Source organism: Rhipicephalus sanguineus, chromosome 3, assembly GCF_013339695.2.
Source record: "Rhipicephalus sanguineus isolate Rsan-2018 chromosome 3, BIME_Rsan_1.4, whole genome shotgun sequence".
NCBI lineage: Eukaryota > Metazoa > Arthropoda > Arachnida > Ixodida > Ixodidae > Rhipicephalus > Rhipicephalus sanguineus.
In genome coordinates, this window is record NC_051178.1 from 23862851 (window position 1) to 23884103 (window position 21253).

The following is a 21253-nucleotide window of genomic DNA, read 5'->3' on the forward strand; positions in this document are numbered from 1 at the left end:
CGTGTGTTGGATGTATGAACCGCGTAGCCGGAAACCATTACTGCCCTTTAGGTCTGCCCACACCAAATTGGTAAAGAGAGCCATAATCAGCTCCTGTCTTAACAGTTCCCTCAGTAAGACGTGCAAGCAGGGTATGGACCGAAGCTTTAACGCGCAGGTGTCTCACCTGACGTCAGCCGGTACCCGTAGGGTGATTGTAGCTCTGGCTGATACTATTCGGAGGACGCAGAAGAAAGCTGCGGCTGCTTCGCATGAAGACAATCAGGGTGACAATCAGGAGACCACGCGAGAGACCCCGTGTTTAATGGTCGATGCGTCAGACATAGCCATCGGCGCCGTGTTGCAACAGCCGAGCGACGGTACATGGTACCCAACAGCATTCTTCTCGATGAAGCGCCGCTACCGCACCTTCGAGCGTGAACTGCTAGCCGTCTACTCAAGTATACGCAAGTTGCGGCATTTCTTGGAAGGTGTCGAGTTTTTCTTTTTAACCGACCATAAGCCGCTGACCTATGCTATTCGCTCTATGCGTTCGGACGGTGGCACGCACGTGGCCCGTGCACTCCGGCAACCGGCATACCTCCCTCAGCTCACGAAAGACATCCGCCACGTAACAGGGAGCGACAACGTCGTTGCTGACGCCCTGTTGCGCAGCGCTCTAAACGTTGTCGACGATCCAGAATGAGTTTACTTCGACGTGCTGGTAGCAGCACAAAGAGAAGAATAAGAGCTAAATATAAATAACAATAATATCTGGGGTTTAACGTCCCAAAACCACGATATGATTATGAGAGACGCCGCAGTGGAGGGCTCCAGAAATTTCCACCACCTGAGGTTCTTTAACGTCCACCTAAATCTAAGTACACAGGCCTCAAACATTTTCATCCTGATCGAAAATGAGAATAAGAGCTCAAACGTCACCTAACAACAAAAAGATGGTTCATCCCTCTGTCATAGGAATCGGTATAACACGAAAGTGACACGTGTCATCACAGTAGTTGATTGCCTATAGTACATTGGTATATCAGAAATTGTATAATGCCTATTGTTGTTTGGCAGATGTAGCACCGCCTGATGTGAACGCACTCACGTTGACGCCTACATGTACATCTCCGTACCGACGACTATCTCCCATGATCATGATTTAACCATTGAGGTAGCCGAAGTTTTTAGCATACACGTGAACACCGCACATGGTGAATCCCGCGCAAAATATGGCATCAAGAAGCACATAATAAGCACTGATACCTGTTGATACTCAATATGCACTGCTTCAAAGCGTCGTGAAACGCGAATAGAAACGCTACGCGCGTCATGTGGTTTCCTCAAGCCTGGCAGTAAATTATCACAGGGCGAGCGGGGAACGCGGTGCCACAGACAGGCTAGCGTCGGAGAGTTTTTTGGATATGGATGTATACTATGAGCGCGGCTTGGGCTAAAGCCACCACCTCGCGGTGTGTTGAACGAAATTACACTTCTATTGGAAACGCGCCGAATGGGACGGTCGCAGCAACAGCGCGTTTTTTTTTTTTGCACACGTGTCACTACCCCGTTATAGAGGGGACGCTCGTAGCATCCATCCATCCAGCACTGTGAGAGGAAAGCGTGAAAGATAAAAGGCGCGTTCATGTAGCGCTCCTTATTTGTTTGGCGGTAGCTCAGTGGGCTAAACACCCGCCAACCATGGTCACGCACCGAGAGGTCATGGGTTCGACTCCTGTCAGCCGAACATTTTCTTATAGGTTCTTATTCTTTGCCAATTGATGGCTTTCATTTTGCTGATGTATTTCCATGACGGAAATAGGTCATGAAAGTCTTGGTGGACCTCGGCATAAAACACTTTGGTGTTAAAATGGCCCTCAAGCTACAGCAAATGCAGATTCCGGCATCAGGGCACCAGATTTGCTGCGACAACTCCACAGGGAACCCCCGCCCCTTCGTACCTGCCATCTACGTCGCCGCATTTTTCTTTCTGTTCACAAGCTATCGCATCCTGGAGTCAAAGCTACGCAAAAGTTTCTCACACCAAGGTTCATCTGGCCAGGTATGAACCGAGACGTACGTTGCTGGGCAAGAGGATGCATACCGTGTCGGCATGCCAAAATTCATCGATATACTGTGACCCCGTTGGCAAAGTTCGCGCCTCCAGACGTACATGTACACCTCGACATTGTCGGACTCTCCCGCCTTTCCAAGAGCATGTCTATTTACTGACGAGCACTGACAGCTTAACGCGCTGGGCGGAGGCCATACCTATAGCCGTCATCACTGCTGACACGGCTGACCGACCCTTTTGGCACCACTGGGTTGCTCGTTTCGGTGCACCATAGACAATAACAACGGACCGTGGAAAGCACTTAGAATCGTCACTTTTCGCTAGCACTACACGTTTCATTGGTGCTTCTCGCATCAGAACAACCGCCTACCACCCGATTAGCAACGGCATGGTGGATCGTTTCCACCGCCATCATGTCTGCGCTCACCGCAACAGAAGAGCGCAGCTATACTGGGGACAACGTTGTGTGGCAACGCAGTCAAGGCTACAGAGCTGATCCACGCCGTTTTGTCAGTGTCGCTGCGCAGCTGGAAGTAGTTTCGCAAAAAAAAAAAACGTTTTTTGTGCTTAACCTAATTATTTAAAAATGTGCAGTTATAATTTTTAGCTGCTAATTGATAATGCCAGACAATTATTTGTGATATGTGAAATAGCGTTATATTTTAGATTTTTCGGGGTTTTTTTAGTTGCCGCGTTCCCCACTGGCGTCCCATTGGCTCTCTTCCTTCAACATAATCCTTCAGAAAAAAAGAATGGCCTCTGCGTCGCCTGTGCCTTCTTCCTCCTGTTGCTCGCCAATTGGCTCGCCGCACAGGATATTCAAGAAGCTTGAGTACCAAAAGCTGTCGAAACAAACCAAGCAAGTGGTCTGCAACGTGTACGCCCAAGTGAGACTGATGCAACCGGGACTCTCCGTCGCTTCCGTGTTTCGTTCGGTTAGCCAGCTTACCGGCGTAAGCAAGCGTACTGTCGCACGGCTCAAGGTGGATGTTTTAAAGGGTGCCCTGAAGTCCCCGAAGCTTAAAAGGCTTCGTTTCGCCGCTGAATCACCAGCAAAAGTTACTGGAAAGACAAGAGTGCAGCGGTACGATAGTTTTACCCTGTCTGCTCTTCGCCGGAAAGTGCCTGACTACTACATTCGCAACGAGGGGCCAACGGCAGAAAAGATTCTCAGCGAGGTAATCGGCGACACCGACATGGGGCTACCGAAGCAGGTGAGTGTCAGAACGATGCGCAGGCTTCTGAATGACATTGGATTTGAATTTCGGAAGAAAAACTTAACTGTGCACTGCTGGAAAGGGACGACATCATCGTGTGGCGGTGGAAATATCTGCGGAGCATTCGAGAAATGCGAAAGGAGGAACGGTAGGTACAGTTACTGCCTCGATTTGTTGGACAGAGATATAAATGTCAACGATGTCAATTAAAACACAAATGCCGCATGTAAAAATTCAGAGTTGAAAGAGTAGGAAGAGGCATTAACGATGGACGGTTCTCGTACCGCTAAATATTAAATTTTTAATTCACCCATCCTCATACATGTTGCCGTTCATCTTGATTTGTATGTTTTATGGCTTGCTACTGCATCTGTGGCTCTTATGTGTATTTTGCCTGTTATTCTGGTTAAGAAAGCGAAGGCACAAGTACGTATCGACGTGTTCTAATGAAGTATGGATAGTTCTGAATGAAGGTATTTTGTTATTCATCTGAGTAGGTACCTTCCGCGAACATTTTTTAGGGGCGAAGCTCCTTAAGCCGTGGGTCTGTCCTTCCTCTGTGACCGGTTTGTAACCACTCGTCAACGTCATCTTCTTCTACAGCATACCAGAACGCGCGCTTCTCACGAGCTAGTATGTAGTTCTGGTATGCAGTAGCAGAAGAACAAGACGTTGACGAGTGACTCTCGTGCGTGTTCGCCTGTGTGGCATTCTTTCTTCTTTACTGCGCGCGTTCCGGTATGCAGTAGAAGAAGACGACGTTGACGACTGACACACTCGTGCGTGTTCGCCTGTGTGGTGTTCTTTCTTCTTTACTACGTCGCGGGTCTGTCCTTCCTCTGTGACCGGTTCGTAACCACCTAGTAGTATGACTCACTCAGCAGGTGGCGCTAGTGTGAGTTACGTCATGATGACGTCACTCGCACGTAACTGACGCAATAAAAGGCAATCGCTCTTGACGCGCTTCCTCTTTCGCAGCGAGTCACCGGATGGAGCAGGTGGCTGTAGTTTAGGATAACGGAAATTTGGGCAAGTTGGTTTGCATTCATTTTAAAAACGTATCACGTGTCTTTGTGTACTTAAGTATCTGTTTTTCGAATAAACTTTTCAGTTGCGAGTCAGCGCCCGTCCCGTTGTTTCTATACTGTCTTCGTTTTGCTGCGCTGTTTTTAAAATGAATGAATGTGGCTGTAGACAGTAGACGAACAGAATAAAAGAACAAAATAAAAGTTGATTTGTATATACGCACACAGTCTCACGTCTTTCTTAATGATGTAATGGGCGAACTTTCACGGGAGGGTTACGGTTTTACCGATGATCTCCCCCTCTCGAACTTCACCAACTTATCATCATTCATTCCGTGGATATGGCGTGATTTTTTTTATTTTTGTATTTTCCACTACCACCCAAAAACTGCAAATATCTGAGGTGAGAAGCAGTTCACCATCCACGTGCGCAGTCATCATGAACTGGTATCACTCTATCGGCTGAAACCAGTGCACATTGAAGATGCCGACACCGTTTCACATGCACCGTCATCTGTGACACCACCCTCCAAGACTCTACTCATTCGAACACGCCTAGTCACAAGGACACGCAGTGGAGGAGTCTCCAGGGCGCCCCGTCGTGTTGACTTCTGAACAATTTACACTTCCCGTGCTTACATGACTTTTTTCCGCCAAACCACACTTCACGGCGTCTGTGAAACATCCAGTCTTCAAAGAATTCACGGCTCTACGAAATCTTTCGATAACTGTTTCTTTACCTCATCTTGTAGTTTACCTGATCTTGTAGTAATGGAACGTCACCCCATGAAGTTTCGCAATGCACAAACGAGCTTTTAGAGGGCTGACGCGAAGCGTATTTAGATTTTTTTTGCTTTGAGTGCATTATTGTTCCTGTATCACTTATGCATTTCGAACGTCTTAGCATTTCAGCTCGTTCCCTTCGAAATATTACTTTTATTGTATTGGCTTAATTCATGGTGGTTTGAACGTTCATTTTTCTTATGTTTTCTCCTTCCTTGCGTAATACCCCAACAGGGGCCTTTAAGAGTTAATAAATGATGATGATGATGATGAGCATGCCGAGTTATAGCCAGGACGGAACACCGAGCTGGTGCGCCGCACGCAGCGCCGCGCCATCTCTCGGAGGAGGAATGGCGCGGCGCTGCGAAACATTTGCCTGCGCGATTACATGCGGCAGCGCCCTTTACTCGCTCACCGCTTGTGTTCAAAAGAGCAGGCATGGCGCTGGCGTTTAAAAAGCAAGTCTATGGTGCCCTATCTGCCTCTGGAACGTCGCTATTGAAAAATCACAAATAAAATCTCAAATAAAATCACAAATAAAATCTGCCTGGATCTCTCGAATGAGTGCCTGGATAGCGGCGCTGGCTTTTTGTTCAATGCCACTTGAAGATTGCCAACAACGGGAGCAAAAAGCACTGCATGCTTGAAAAATACCACGTGACATGCCCGCATGCGCGCCGTCATTGCAGTGTTCCGAAACATTGCGCATACAAACGACTATAACATTTTGCCGGGAGGACTGCAGCTTGAAAGGCGACAGGGCAGCGACAATTGTAATGGCCGCGCGATGACGTAGCTGTTGCTTGCTGCAGTACAGACGACAACCTATGCTCTGTTTGTCGCGTACATGAAGAACCGCGGGACGGAAGCATATCGTCTGCACGCGGATTGTTAGGTAGCACTGCCATCACAGCGGACAATCTATCGCGCAACGTGGCATACTTTTGTTTAGAATAAGAGAGAGCTGCACTAGTTGGTCAGTATTCATTTATAAAGACCGATGAAGTTCGCGAGTCTGCACGCCCTGTCTTTTTAACATGAATACTTTTGTATTTCGCGGGCATCTGCAGTAAACCGAAAAACAATAATACTTAATATATAGAAAGTGGAAGGAGCAGCCTCAGGAAACATTGAAGGAAGATATTAAAGAAGCAGTCTCAGAAAATATGGGAGTAGGGGTATTGCAACATACTACTTCCTGCCAGCTTCAAGACGCTGTATTTTTGCTGCTTCTTTACAGGAAACTCAGAAACTGATGCTGCCTGGTCATCAGATGAGACGACGTACGCTCGGCATCCTTCCAGAGCGACTGACAGTGGTGATGCGTCGCCATTTTCGTCGCCAAGAAACAGGAGAGAGGTCGAAATGAACGACGACGTTCGTTCACAGCAGCTTTTCGTGCAGCTTCCGCAGCCGTTTCAACGTGCGCCGGTCGACCAGCTTCGGCCAGGCTCGTCTTCAGAAATAGTATTCGGCGAACTCCTGCGAGAATGCAAATACGGTGTGCCCATCACCTTCGAAGCCATGCTCGAAGATATGTGAGTGCTGTGTATGTCATTCGTGTTCTGCCGTTTTAAGAACACTATGGCGCAATGTGATATGGAATGATGTGTTATCGGGCCATCATAGGATCCACAGCGCCTGAAGGACCATGATAGCGATTTTGAATTCACATAACGTTGTCATATTGTGCTTTCTGTGTCACTCGGATTGATCTATGGAATAGCGACACGTTAATTCTGACAACTCAAAAGGAAAATACCGTGAATGGCATTCTGTCATCATAGTAGTAATTAAAAAATCACTCAGGCCCGTTCAACGGGTGCTCGATTTAATGCGTTCACTGGACTAATAATTGGATGGGTGACACCGCTTGTGCACGTGCCCTGATTGGTAGACACGCAGCGTATGCGCACCGATTGTTCCATATAATTCGCACACGAAATAGGTGTTGAGCAGGCCAAGCGCTCTAAACAGTCCTACGCTAAACAGGTACTATTTTGCGCGTCCTCTTTGATCAAATGAGTGCGTTTGAAAAGCTCAGGGTGGTACGCTAAGTCATGTATAGATTCCGTCTTTCTTTTAGCTGATAAGCGCAGATTATCAAAGACTCACTGAACTATATTGTGGTTACAATGGCAGTACGAGCTATTTTTAGAGCTTATAGTAGTACTAAAACCGCAAAATAAAATGTATGTGCGAGACGTATACATAGTAGTCCTGGAAACAAACATCCACGCAAAAGCTCTAAGAACCTGGACAACTTGAATATCTTCAATGAAGCCCGAGGGATGCAGTCTACACAAGGTCTAGGAACATGTTCTAGACTGGCGTTGCACGAAAACTGCATACTTGTAATCACCAGGAAGATGGTGTTAGATTAATTCCTCACCAAAATTCTAGCATGGATGATGCTCACGCAGTGGGGCGGAAGGCTGCGTGAAGCTCTGCGAGGGCGCTGTGTACACGGAGGTATTCCGAACCTGCGGCACAAGGGGCAGCGCTGTGCTCAAGGTGTTCCATCAGGCCCACCTTATCCGACATCTACATCTGCTGTTCACCGAAGTGCGCATAGCAAGGCACGTCTACTATTGCACGTTCTGTCTTCGAACGGGCTAAACATTTTGCATAACTATAGTGATTGGAATGCAGGAACTGTGACCCAAGTGTACCCCAGTATTTCTAGCTGGCATGAGGGGAGCTACAAATCGAGGCACAAAAGCGTGCGGAAGATTGATCATTATCACTTGACCACTTTTTCAGCTTTATTGGTTTATTTAGGACACCATTGAAATTTTCCTACGAGACTTGGCTAAATAGCAAACATTGGCTTACCGGGCGCTGCCACGCATATAGCAGCACACCACGACCACATTTACAGATTATAAAGGCAGACATGAAAATCAATTAGTAGACTTTATTTATGGCGATGAAATGCGCAGTTAACGAAAATTACAGGTAACAAAAAAAGACGAGAAATTCCGGCAGATCCCAACAATGGTGGTAATCGATTCAGTGCGAAGCATTCAGCGCGTAGCACTATATACGCCGTCTATTTTGCTTTCATTAATGAGCTTCACGAGGTGGATCGACGTGTTTTGGTAAATAATAGTAGCTGCGTGTGTACCTTCGGCTTAGCAGGCAAGTGGACTACAGTGGCGTGTAAAAGGTAGCTCATGGTGCGACATAATATCGGTAATCACGTTAAGAATAGATTGGATGGCAAGTCTACGGTTAGCGACCCCTTATGCTTCATGAATATCTGGTTAACACAGTGGCCCGTCTGCCCTAAGAAGATGTGGATCCAGCTAATAGTAACTTGATAACCCAGACCTCTACGGCAATTAGTAAATTTATTGGTGCGTTCACGAAAAAAATGTCAGTCCGCTTCTTGTCCATACTCTAAATGTGCTAACCGATAAATCTGATTTTGTGCATCTATAAAGTAAGGGTTACGTTAGCTGTGAGTGCATCAGTTCTAAACTTAGTAATCTTTACTATCGGTGCACAAAATCTCTTTATCCGTTACCACGTTTAGAGTGTATTACTCACTCATTCTCTCTGTACACAGCGGCGCATATCTTTGCTAGCTTATTAGCAGCCGTAAAAAAACATTAACGCCGTATCTACTTCGCACTTTATTTAGACTGTTAGATACGTAATGAACGCGAGGAATACCTACGGCACGCTTGTTACTATGGTTTTCTCCTACCATACTCGGACTCAACAAAACGGCCTTTTTTAACGTTCATGGAGAGAGGCCACTGCAATACGAGGATAACCTGCATCTAAGAGACGCGTCACCTATGCGTCAAAGCTAGTACACATTTTCTGTTCACACGACTTGTTGAGAACAGACTTAAGGCATGAAATGGCCATACCGTTTTTCACAATCTGAGAATGCTTCGACGAGAAGTTTACCCGCAGCTTTGAATATTTAGGAGACTACTACCAGGTTACGTGGTTCTTCTGAAACATTAATGTCCAGAAATTTTATTCCATCGTCCTGAGGAGATTCTTTAGTAAAGTTCACCCCTACCATATTTAATTCAAAATGTTCGGTCACCGAGGTAACCATGCATTCAAAGTCGTCACCACTACAAACAAGTAATTGTCCGCGTAATTGAGAACGGGTCATTCCACGCCAGACGTCCCAGCCATTTTGGCGACCATCTCAAATGTATTTGAAAAAAATTGTGCCGATTTATCGCATTAAAAACAGTGAATTCGTACAATATTTCGGAGAAAAACATTTTGTTAACGTGATTGCTTTGCGACTTCCCCAGAATGTCGTCTATGTGTTGTTAGCAAAACAATTTATCCTACGAGTATCGTTTCTTGTTTCAATACTAAATTCGGTTTACATATTAAGCAAAGGTATTTGTGTAAGGTATTTGAAGCTCAGTAATATTAATGCAATTTTCCTTCAATATATGCCTCCAGGAATTTTACCGGAATGTTCTGTCTTTATTTTTTTCATTGCAATAATGCGCTTTGTATGAATATCTGAGCAATGAATACTTACTCTACGAAAGGTATATTTTGCGTTCAAATATTTTCGGACCCCTCAAGTTTCGAAAGTTGCCGAGAAAAAATCATGAATTTCAGAAAACTGTCATTTTCGTCCACATTGAGACAAAATTTACACCTCGTGGTGCATCAATTAAAAATCAGCTTTACACCTCAATCGAAAGCAAATAAACACTTCCTCCTATGTCGCAAGTTTTATCGTTACAATTCTTGTTTTAATGAAGAAATAATTTTTGCAATTTCCATTTGACGGCTATCTTCCCATCTGGTCATACCGCAGCTACCTCGTAGAAGTTCCCCATGGCCGGCAATGGGCAAATAAAAAAAATTGAGGCCGATTGTATTCCGCGCATTTCTCTACCCCCTGATTAACAGTGTGGATATGGTGAATTGTCGAGTAGCATGCACAAAATGCTACTAAGGTGAATATTGCTAAGATGTAAAACACTAGGCATCGGGGCAGCCTCCGAACCAATGCAAATTTCTTATTTCTGCACACGAACTGATTCCTTCGAACCAACCAGCGCCGACTTTAAACATGTAGATGGGATATCTAGGCAAGACCCTGTAGAAACCCCACACCCCCGCACTTATCACTAAAAGCCACTCACTGCACTTTTTCATTAATTCAGTGCACTTTTTCCTTCACGTTGTCTTCGCAGATCAGTTCGGCAAAAGCCCGCAAGACGAAGTAATGCCTGCAAAAGGTTAATATTATCATCGCTCGTACGCAACAAAAAGCTACAACGAAAATATATATGGATTTCACAGATCTTTCCCTTCGAGGTGATTAGCGTGTATGCCAAACTATCACCCAGCAGGTGGAAGAGGCGAGGCAAACATCTTCCGCTTCCCATTTATACTTACAGCTGACTAGCTGACTACGTGTCTTTTTAGAAAATAAGTGGGCAAAATCTTTGTTAGAGTATCTGTAGTTTGCTGCTCACAATATGGCGCAATTCGCTCCTTAAAGGGACCTCGAAACGCTTGTTCAAATTTTTTCACCATCTGCAGCATCATGAAATAATTCACACCACAAATTAAGCGACGCAGCTTGCAGTATGGCAGGGACGGTCAATTATATGTGACAAGCATTCTCAGCATTTCCCTTACTCGTTAACCCGCCGAGCTGTCGCGACGGAAAGGAAGCGCATCGTGTAGTGTTTCAGATCTGCTCCACCACGTGCTGCAACAGTTCCAGCCGTTCCCGTTATGTTCTCCTGTACGCCGGCAATCTGCAAAAGGCAAGTATGGAGACAAACAAAAAGTATTTGAGAACGATCTCCGATAAGCGTAAACTCGGGCAGTGTGGTTGTTACCTCAGGGGTGAACTTGCAGCCGCAGACGCGTGGATCGTGGCGTTAATCGGCTAGCGAGAGCCCAACGCTGACTGCACCAATGAGCTGAAGCGACTGCGCTCGCCAAATGCCTTACGTGCATTACACGATGTCGCAGCTTTAGAAGTCACCAATCGCTAGATTTGCAGCGCACAACGCAGTTTAGGCAATGCATGGAGTTCGAGAAACGAAACACCGAGATAAACACTGTCGCGTAGAAACACGCCATTAAGGAGCACGTTGTAAAACAGGCAGACGACTTTATCTGTTGTTACGATCGGCCCCTACGCCGAAGGGGAAGCGGCGGCCCCTGTTCTTCGAACAAGGCGTCGAAGGGCTGCTTGCCTGCTGACAGCCGTTCAAGCACTTGAATTGTCCTCTGGAGACGGGAAATGAGGCGCCATGCAGCCCGGCACAACAGGGAGATAACAGACGACCATAAAGTTTTCCGGTCGAGACATCTTCCTTGAATAGTCAATCCGTCCCGCTAATTGAGCGGTGAGGTACTTCGGAGCGGCGGACCTTTTGATGTGCCCGGTGGTCCCAGTGTGTGACCCATCGCCCTACGGCCTTCATATGACAAGGAAGCACCTCCTTCGTGTCACAGGTGCAGAGTGCGGTGGCCACGCGCTGGGCGGGCGTGGGCGGTACCCTCATTAGTGCTGTGTGACGTGATTGAACCGTCCCAACTTAAAGCAATTCTTTCATCTGGGGATCTGGGGAAAAGAGAGCCTTTAAAATGAGCCCCCGCGGGCTCATTCGACACGAAATCACCGTCATGTAACACGGAATCTTTGTCATATAAGTGGATGTTCCACAGGTAAGACGAAATGGTCGTAATATAACGAAATATACGCCATGTAAATAAACCCCGTTAAGTTTCCCTTCAGTCACTTCATGCTGCCTCTGCATCTTTGTCCCGAGTCTCCGGTGCCTGCAAAGGGCGGTCGCAACACTGCCCACCCGTTGTTCGGTGACGTAGCCTGGATACATTCAGTCGAAGAGGTCGCCGTTCTACGTGTAATTGAACATTGCTGGATGGAATGGAAGCGATAAGTGAAGAGCTCGTTCGGCTGAGCCGCTCAGATCTATAGCGATTTTCATGTTTAAAGTCATGCAAGAAATTACACACTTGACGCAGAGAGCTTAAATTGGCCTGCACATGATCTTTAGGGCTTGGTTTACCGGTTCAATGCGTAGTGTAAAATCTTCAAAACCATTTAGGGTCCCTCTAAGTGCTCATATACCTCTATTGTGTGCTATTTCAGGTCCTTGCGTAGCCTGCGCATGAACTCGGAGAACAGCACTGGTGGCTTTGCGGAGCTTCGAGCGTAAGATTTTCTGTATCATAAATGGTGGTTTTTATTGCCTCCTTGAGTGTCTAAAAAACGGCAGGAAGGGGAACATGGAAGCTTGCAGTGAACAAATCCGTATACAGGGGGTGAGTGCTCGAGCCCCATCCCCTGTTTACGGATTTTTTTCATCTTGAGTGTCTAAGAAACGTACTGTAGTAAATGAAACGATTATTGGAACGCCACTATGTGACCGACACGTAGTTGCTTGCTAGGCCGGTGTAATAGGACAGTGTAATAAAAAGCAAGGTGTTAGAAATGCCACCAAATTCAGCAAGCGCATTTCTTTCTCACAATTTCCAGCGATGGTGCTGTGTTGCTGATAAGGATGAATTCACATGAATGTACCAATAAAAATTTGGTGACTGCAAATAAGCGTCATTAGGGTCATTATTCACCGCATACCTATTTTATGTCATCCGCAGGAAGAAAGGCCTCTCCCAGTGGTGTACAGTTCGTCCTACATTTCGCGAGCGGACTCGAACTTGTCCCTGCGAACTTCTTAACTTCATCTCCACGTGACGTGTTTAACATCAGCTAGAATATTGCTTGAATTATAACATCGGCGCTTAACATCAATTAGAACACTGGCTACCGCTGTCTGGTTCATTCATCTGTCTTCCAGTCTCAATGTTGCGCCTACAGTTTTATTGCGAAGCCAAATATATGAACATTGTCGACGGGCCTTTACTGTCTGCGTCGCCGTGCCGTTCTGTATATTGTGAGCGCTGACTATATAGTTCATCTTCATCTGTACAGAAACCATTGTAATCATCATCTTCGTTGTCACGCGGGCTGCGCCGCTTTGGACATTGAAATATAACCTTTCGATTACTGAACTGGGCGTCGTCTCATAAGTGGTGGAGAGTGCTGTGGTTCCCACGTCCTCTTGCTCTACCGGTCACCCCTGGAGCTCCGGTCTCGTCGACGGTTGTGCTCGCAAACGACAGTGGTGGCACAAAACAACGCCTCCGCTGCCGCAACCGCTTCTGCTCAGCCAGTTGGGCCTAACTACACAGTGAGTACGTCGCAACGAGACCCTCCGGTATTTTCCGGCCTTCGCGGTGAAGACGTCGAGGAGTGGCTCGATAATTATGACAGAATCAGTGTTTGTAATTATTGGGACGAGGCCCACAAACTACGCTACGTTCCTTTTTACCTCAGGGAAGTGGCTAAAACCTGGTTCTACAACCATGAAAGTGACTTTCCTGATTGGGCAGCCTTCACGGCACAACTCCGTCAGATATTTGGTACATCTGCAGGACGCTCTGAGGTAGCGAAGCAGAAGCTCGCAACCCGCATCCAAGGGCCCGACGAATCATATACGTCGTATATTGAAGACGTTCTGGCTCTCTGTCGCCGTGCCCAAAGTGACATGACGGAGGCCGATCGCATCCGTCACATACTAAAAGGCGTGAACTCTGTGGCCTTCAATGCTCTCGTCATTCAGAGCCCAAATACAGTTCAGGACATAATCACCACATGCCAACGCCTGGACGTGCTCTATTCCATGCGCCTTCCACACGTCTCCTCTGACGCTCGTTTTGCTGGTGAACATGAATTGCGAGCCCTGATCCGCACCATTGTCAGAGAGGAACTTCACGGCCTTGTTCCGGGCAACACATCCACTTCGCCTGTCCGCTCTCCTCCTCCCAACCTGCGTGAAATTATCAAGGACGAACTGGCATCGATGACAAGCGTCGCACGTGCCCCGTCTCCTGTACCCTTTCGCATGCCTTCGTACGCAGAAGTTGCATCACGGGCCCCTGCACCAATCTCATCTGCGCCTGTGGACGTTGGGTGCGACCATCTGGCGTCGATGGCAGCACAGGCACCAGTGCAACCACACTACTCTACCTGGCGTCCTTCGCGCCCCGTCTGTTTCTACTGTGGCATACGGGGCCATATATCCCGTTTCTGCCGCCGCCGTCAGCAGGATGAACGACGTGGCTATTCTGCTTATGAAAGAGACTTGGCCCCAAGATCTGATGCCTACGCTCCAGCACCGTATCCATCCTCCTCACGTCGGTCGCCCTCACCTCCACTGTCCCAAGCCATGCCTCGTCCTTCTCGTTCACCTCGCCGCCGTTCTCCGTCACCATTTCGGCGTAAGACATCACCCTTGCGTCCTGCTCCGATCTCTCTGGACAGCCACTCGGAAAACTAGAAGCTGCAGTTTTTGGACGGGAAACTGCTCGTTGTCGAAACGTCACAACTCCTCCGTGTCGCCCAGCAAATTTACTGCCTGTTTGTGTGGAAGGTGTTTGTGTTGACGCCCTTGTAGACACTGGGGCCGCAATTTCAGTCATTAACCGCGAATTGTGTTTTCGTCTACGGAAAGTGCAAACTCCTTATGTCGGTCCCCGTTATGCGGCGCTAATGACAATCCGATTTGCCCGACCGGACAGTGTACTGCGCGCGTTCTCATCGACGGAGTCCGTCATCATGTACAGCTGGCTGTGCTTTCTTCATGCGCTCATCAGATAATCTTAGGCTGGGACTTCCTATCGGCTTCGTCGGCTGTCATTTCGTGCGGTCAACCTTTCATTCGTATTACGGACACTGAGCTTTCTTCTGCTGCCGATTTTTCACCGCCCAACCTTGTCACAGCTGCGGATTTTCTCCTGCCTTCAGGGCAAGAACGTGTACTTACGATCAGGTCACGAGACGTTATAGATGGCGACGCGGTGGTTACACCTTGCCAGCGCTGTATTTCTCGAGGCATCGCCATCGCATCTTGTCTAGTGCGGTTCACACGTGGTTACGCAAGCATCACCGCCTACAACACGACGCCAGAAGCCCTACTGCTGCCAGAGGGGACTACTGTTGCCAGCATTACCGAAGACGCACCCGTATGTGTCGTTACTGTTTCAACTGACTCGTCATTTCCACTCAGTACGCCCGCGGAAGGTTCATCGCGTGTTCTAAAGGCCACTTTGAGTACAGATCTCAATCCGACCCAGACTGATGCCTTGCTGACCATATTAATGAAACACAACGCTTGCTTTGATGTTTGTTCCGATGGCCTGGGTCAAACAACAGTGGCCGCTCATCGCATCGACACAGACGGATCTCGTGTCATTCGTCGCCGCCCTTACCGTGTATCAGCTTCTGAACGCAAAGTTATAGAAGAACAAGTCAACGATATGCTTGCACGCAACATTATCAGGCCTTCGGCAAGCCCGTGGTCTTCTCCTGTTGTGCTCGTTAAAAAAAAGATGGCTCGGTGCGATTTTGCGTTGATTATAGAGCGCTGAACAATATTACTCGTAAGGACGTCTATCCTATGCCTCGGATCGACGACGCTCTTGATACTTTACAAGGTGCCGAGTACTTTTCGAGCCTCGACTTGCGCTCTGGTTATTGGCAGATCCCGATGCACGAGCCCGATAAAGAGAAGACTGCATTTGCCACACCTGATGGACTCTTTGAATTCAATGTAATGCCTTTTGGCCTCTGCAATGCCCCAGCCACATTCGAACGAATGATAGATACGGTACTGCGTGGATTAAAATGGAAGACCTGCCTTTGCTACCTGGACGACATCGTAATCTTTTCGTCCAGCTTCTCACAGCACCTGGAACGGCTAGACGAAGTTCTGACCTGTCTAGCTAAGGCCGGTCTCCAGCTAAACACTAAGAAGTGTCGGTTTGCCAGCCGCAGCATCAAAGTATTAGGTCACGTTGTCAGCAGACATGGCATTGAGCCCGATCCCGACAAGGTTGCTGCAGTACTGCACTTTCCTACACCAACTACACCTAAAGACCTTCGCAGCTTCCTCGGCTTAGCGTCGTACTTCCGCCGCTTTGTGCGTGATTTCGCCACTATTGCAGCTCCTTTGCACAAGCTTTTGACCGCGAGCACAACTTTTGTCTGGTCAGATGAATGCGCAGCCGCTTTTCACACTCTCAAGCGATGCCTCACATCGCGGCCAGTGCTTCGGCATTTCGACCCTGCAGCGTCTACTGTCCTACACACTGACGCAAGTGGACATGGCATCGGTGCCGTCCTGCTGCAGCGGAACCACGCTTCCGAAGAACAAGTCGTGGCCTACGCGAGCCGCACTCTTTCTCCTGCTGAGCGAAATTACAGCATCACCGAACAAGAATGCCTCGCCGTCGTGTGGTCCGTACAAAAGTTTCGCCCTTATTTATACGGCCGGCATTTCACAATCGTCAGTGACCATCATGCTCTGTGTTGGTTATCGTCTCTCAAGAATTTGTCGGGACGCCTTGGCCGCTACGTACTGCCTTTGCAAGAGTATGACTACAGTGTCACATATAGGTCGGGTCGGCAACACCAAGATGCTGACGCTTTGTCGCGGTGCCCGCTCTCGCCAAGCGCCCAAGTGTCGCCTTCAATCTGTTCACCACCGACCAGCCAAGTGACCGAGCAGACGGCCGGTAGTCCGAATGAGTCCGTTGCCTCAGTAGACATTCTTTCATCCACAGATCTCACCTCGCTCCAACATGCAGATACATACTGCCGCACAATCATCGATCGGCTTACTGGCTTATCCCGTGCCCCCAACAGCCGCTTAAGACGACAGCTTGAACGTTTTAAACTTCGAGATGGAACGTTATGTAGGCACATTTACCACCCTCTCGGTAACCAATGGGTTCCAGTCGTCCCTCGTTCACTTCGTCTCCAGGTTTTACAAGCCCTGCACGACGACCCGACAGCTGGCGACTTGCGTTTTCACAAGACTTACGAGCGCGTCAAAACTCGGTGCTTTTGGCCTGGCCTCTCAAAAAGTGTGGCGAAGTACGTCGGTTCCTGCGCGTCATGCCAACACCGAAAACGTACCACATCTCTTCCCGCAGGCCCTTTACATCCTCTGCCGTGCCCGTCCGCTCCCTTTGACTTCGTGGGCATCGACTTATACGGACCCCTCCCGCTTACGCCAGCCGGTCACCGCTGGATTGTTACTGCCGTGGACCACCTAACTCGCTACGCGGAGACGGCAGCTCTTCCCTCTGGTGCTACCTCGGAAGTAGCCGATTTCGTCCTGCGCGCCATTATTTTGCGCCACGGTGCCCCTCGTGTTCTCCTTAGTGACCGTGGCAAGACATTTCTTTCCCATGTTCTTGCTGAAGTCCTCCAGGCCTCTAACACCGTATATAAGACCACATCAGCATGTCATCCGCAAACAAATGGTCTTACAGAGCGTTTTCACCGAACTTTGTCCGACATGATATCCATGTATGTTCAGCCAGATCACAAAAACTGGGACACTGTACTCCCTTTCGTCACGTTTGCATATAATACTGCCATACAACGCACGACGAATTACAGCCCGTTTTTGCTCGTGTTTGGCCGTGAACCGACTTTTGTTCTGGACACCACATTTTTGTCCACGCCCTCTGTTCCATCTTCGTCCCTTCCAGAAGAGTTCGCTGCTCGCGTCGCCCGCTGCCGTGAAATTGCCCGCGCCAACACTGCTACCATTCAGGACAAGAGGAAAGTCCGTTTTGACGCGAAACGTCGAGTTGTTTCGTTCCGTCCAGGCGACGAAGTCCTCCTGTGGACACCTGTTCGTACCCCTGGGCTCTGTGAAAAATTTCTTCATAGATATCTCGGTCCATACACCGTGCTGGAAAGGACATCTGCCGTGAACTATCGCGTCGCTCCAGCCAGCGCGGCTACTGATCGTCGTCGCCGCAGCACCGAGATCGCTCATGTCTCTCGCCTGAAACCATATATTCGGCGTTCCTACCCTTAACCTGCTGCCCGCTTTCGCGAAGGGGGAAAATAGTGTGAGCGCTGACTATATAGTTCAGCTTCATCTGTACAGAAACCATTGTAATCATCTTCGTTTGTCACGCGGGCTGCGCCGCTTTGGACATTGAAATACAACCTTTCGATTACTGAACTGGGCGTCGTCTCATGATATATATATATATATATATATATATATATATATATATATATATATATATATATATATATATATATATATATATATATATCCGATAAAGAAAGATTTTTCTAGCAGCGCGCGACCGGGAATTCGAGCGAGCCTCTGACCATTCGCAGCGAACGCGTTGCGTTGAACTACGTCAGGCAGCGTACGTTACCAAGCGTACTAACTGCAATCTATTGATATAGACCATTTACCGCTCGCAGTACAAAGAGCACGTTCCCAAGCGTACTAACTGCAAGCTATTCATACAGACCATTTACCGCTCGCAGAACAAAGAGCTCTGATGTAATTCAGGGTGGCAGAGGCTTGTTCACTATCACCTGCGAGATGGCGCAAAGGACGCGCATCGCCCCGCTCGCTTTCGCCGGAGTTTACATGCGCGCCTCCGCCCTGTACTTTCACCGAGAGAGCGTGGTCACCCGCGCACACGCACTTCTCTCTTGAAGGGGGGGTGGGAGGGGGTGTACACGTTGTGCTTTCACCGCAATGTTTGTTTTGAAGCTATTGGGGGGGGGGGGGGAGTTTGAAGCAATTGGGGGCGTGCTAGGTATAAGATAACACCGGCACACTCCGGATAGGTTTGTCTCTCCGCGCTCCACAAAAAACACCACACGGAAGCCCTCCTAGGCGTTTCAATAAATACTTTCAAAAAGAAGGAAGTTTTCCCAGTCAAAATAATAATCTTGGACAAAAAATACAATTGCTTACAGATGCTCCCTGTTTATAGAATACGTACAGTGAGCATACATTCTGCGCGGTCGCAGCGTCGGGGTGCCCTCGAAACGGCTTCGAGAGTGAAAGGCAGGCAATTGCTCAGAGTGAACTATGTGACATAGTATCTTAAATACGGCTCTCTGAATACTTAAATGCAGTGCACCAGAATGAAACCTCAATTCTGAGATCGCGCGGCCGCAGCACATGAGCATTTAACTTAACACAAGAAACTGTTGTTGCGTGAACACTTTCGAAGCTGTTTGAAAACAATTTGGTTAAAACATCGGAGTCTCTGGACCCTACGGGTACTTGTGTGGGCCGTCAGCAAGTCTATTCTATTTAATCGAAATTCCTGGACACTTCATTAATATTATTTACGACGCGGCGTCCCCGCTGTATGCTTGTCTGTATCCTCCTTGCTCTCCTCAGCCTGGTCTTCTCACCCGCCGCTCCTTTTCCTAATACAGTACATTCACTGGATGGGGCCAAGAAAGTATGAGCCTTCTTTTTAAAACGATTCCGAGTAATCCTGTTTTCATTCCAGCGAGCTTTCCAGTATCTCTAGATAGAAAGCGTTCAGTGAGCAAAATTTAAGACAGCAGACTTCGCGAATGTTGTTAAAGAGGAGGCATACTACAAAGAGCTGCACATGGAACAGTGCGAAACATCACATAGCAGCATTCCTTGGACTAGTAACCTGAACGACTGTAGGCAAGGACATGGATGAGGCAGGAATCGCAGTGAAAAAGTGAGCAGCGACTAGCTTGTAGCTACACAGCGGGGTAAAATCAAGCTTTAGAGACTTCAGTTCAGATTTGTAGTGCGCGACATTTTTTAGCGAGTTCTCCAGCAACTTCGGTGACAAAATTGTGTAAATAACGTAAAGGGCGTGGCACCTTTTCGAGAAGTATACATTCGGCTCTTGGAGCGACGTCACCCAGAGGAGATATATACAGATGTATGAGGTTTACAGAAACTAAATCGGTGGTTATTTTTATTCGGGAAGATTTGTTGGTCATTCAGGAACCATTGCTCTCATGTTTACGTTGCAACATCTTAAGAAAGGCGTGAAGACAACGTCAGACTATGAAACTACTACTTCTGCTTCACCGCCACGATGCAGGACACACGAACAGATTATTCCAGAACGTCCGCTGTATCGATCTCATTTCACCATGATCAGTAAGAAGTTGTCGAAAGTTAGTTATGTACCAATTCTGCATCAAGAGCTAGATTACTTGAGGAGTCGGTGAAACAGTCTGCAGTTGTGACACCAGACGACGCGTTGCTATAGTAAACTGCAAGCTGTGAGTGCAAGTTGTGAGTTTGCAATAGTAAACTGCAAGCTGTATCAGTGCTCGCCAATTCTGGCGAGCACTGATAACCAATGGGATGATTGCTGATGGCAGTTCGTATGGCCGGTCCAACATAATATTGATTGTTAAGGAGAGTAAATTAAAAGGATAACGCATATAGAGGAAAACAGTGAGTAGGAGTGAATAAACTGTTGAGGTATGTACTATTCACTACCATGCTGTCATAGCTCCTATGACATTGCGCTGATAAGCACAATGTCGGCGGTTAGACATCCGGCCACAGCTACAGATTTCAGTAGGGGCGAAATGCACCACTAACTGCTGTAGTTTGCGTCGATGCTCAAAGATACCGGCACACAAAACTCAATACTGAGTCTGTATTATCACAATTTCGCTTTGATAATACAATCACGGAACGCAATGTTTTCCTAGGCTCACTGTAATGATGAATATTAGCCAGTTGCATACCCTCACCTAAAATGTGTGAAAAATAGCCGACTTCTGAATTACTATTTCGTTGTAGCTAAGCAATTATCAGTTTCCTTGCCGTCGAATTTCGGGCGCCATGGGGCGAACACTGTCGTGTATCATGGCGAAGTCCGAAGAAGAGGGTGTGAATGTAGTCTTCAGGGTAGAAACCTTCAGGTTAAAAATGATTGCAACGGAATGGAACGCAGCCTCTCTCTAGGGAATGCTGGCTGCGATGTGATGACATACGCACCGTTAACTATGCTGTATGGCCAACTCTCCGATGACAAAATGTCAAGTTAATTAATGATCGTTCGAAATCCCGTACTTACTGCTCATTCAGATTCATCTTGTGATCGGAGCTCACGTATGGCTGATCCATGACAGTGATAATTGAATTACACAGGTGTAGCACGCAGAGCGCGGAGGCATTCCGGCATGAGATGATGATGGCAGCCATGCAGTGGTTGAAAACAACACAGGGGGCTTGGCCAGGAAGCGTCATGCGGGCACCAGGCAAGTTCCTCGAAGA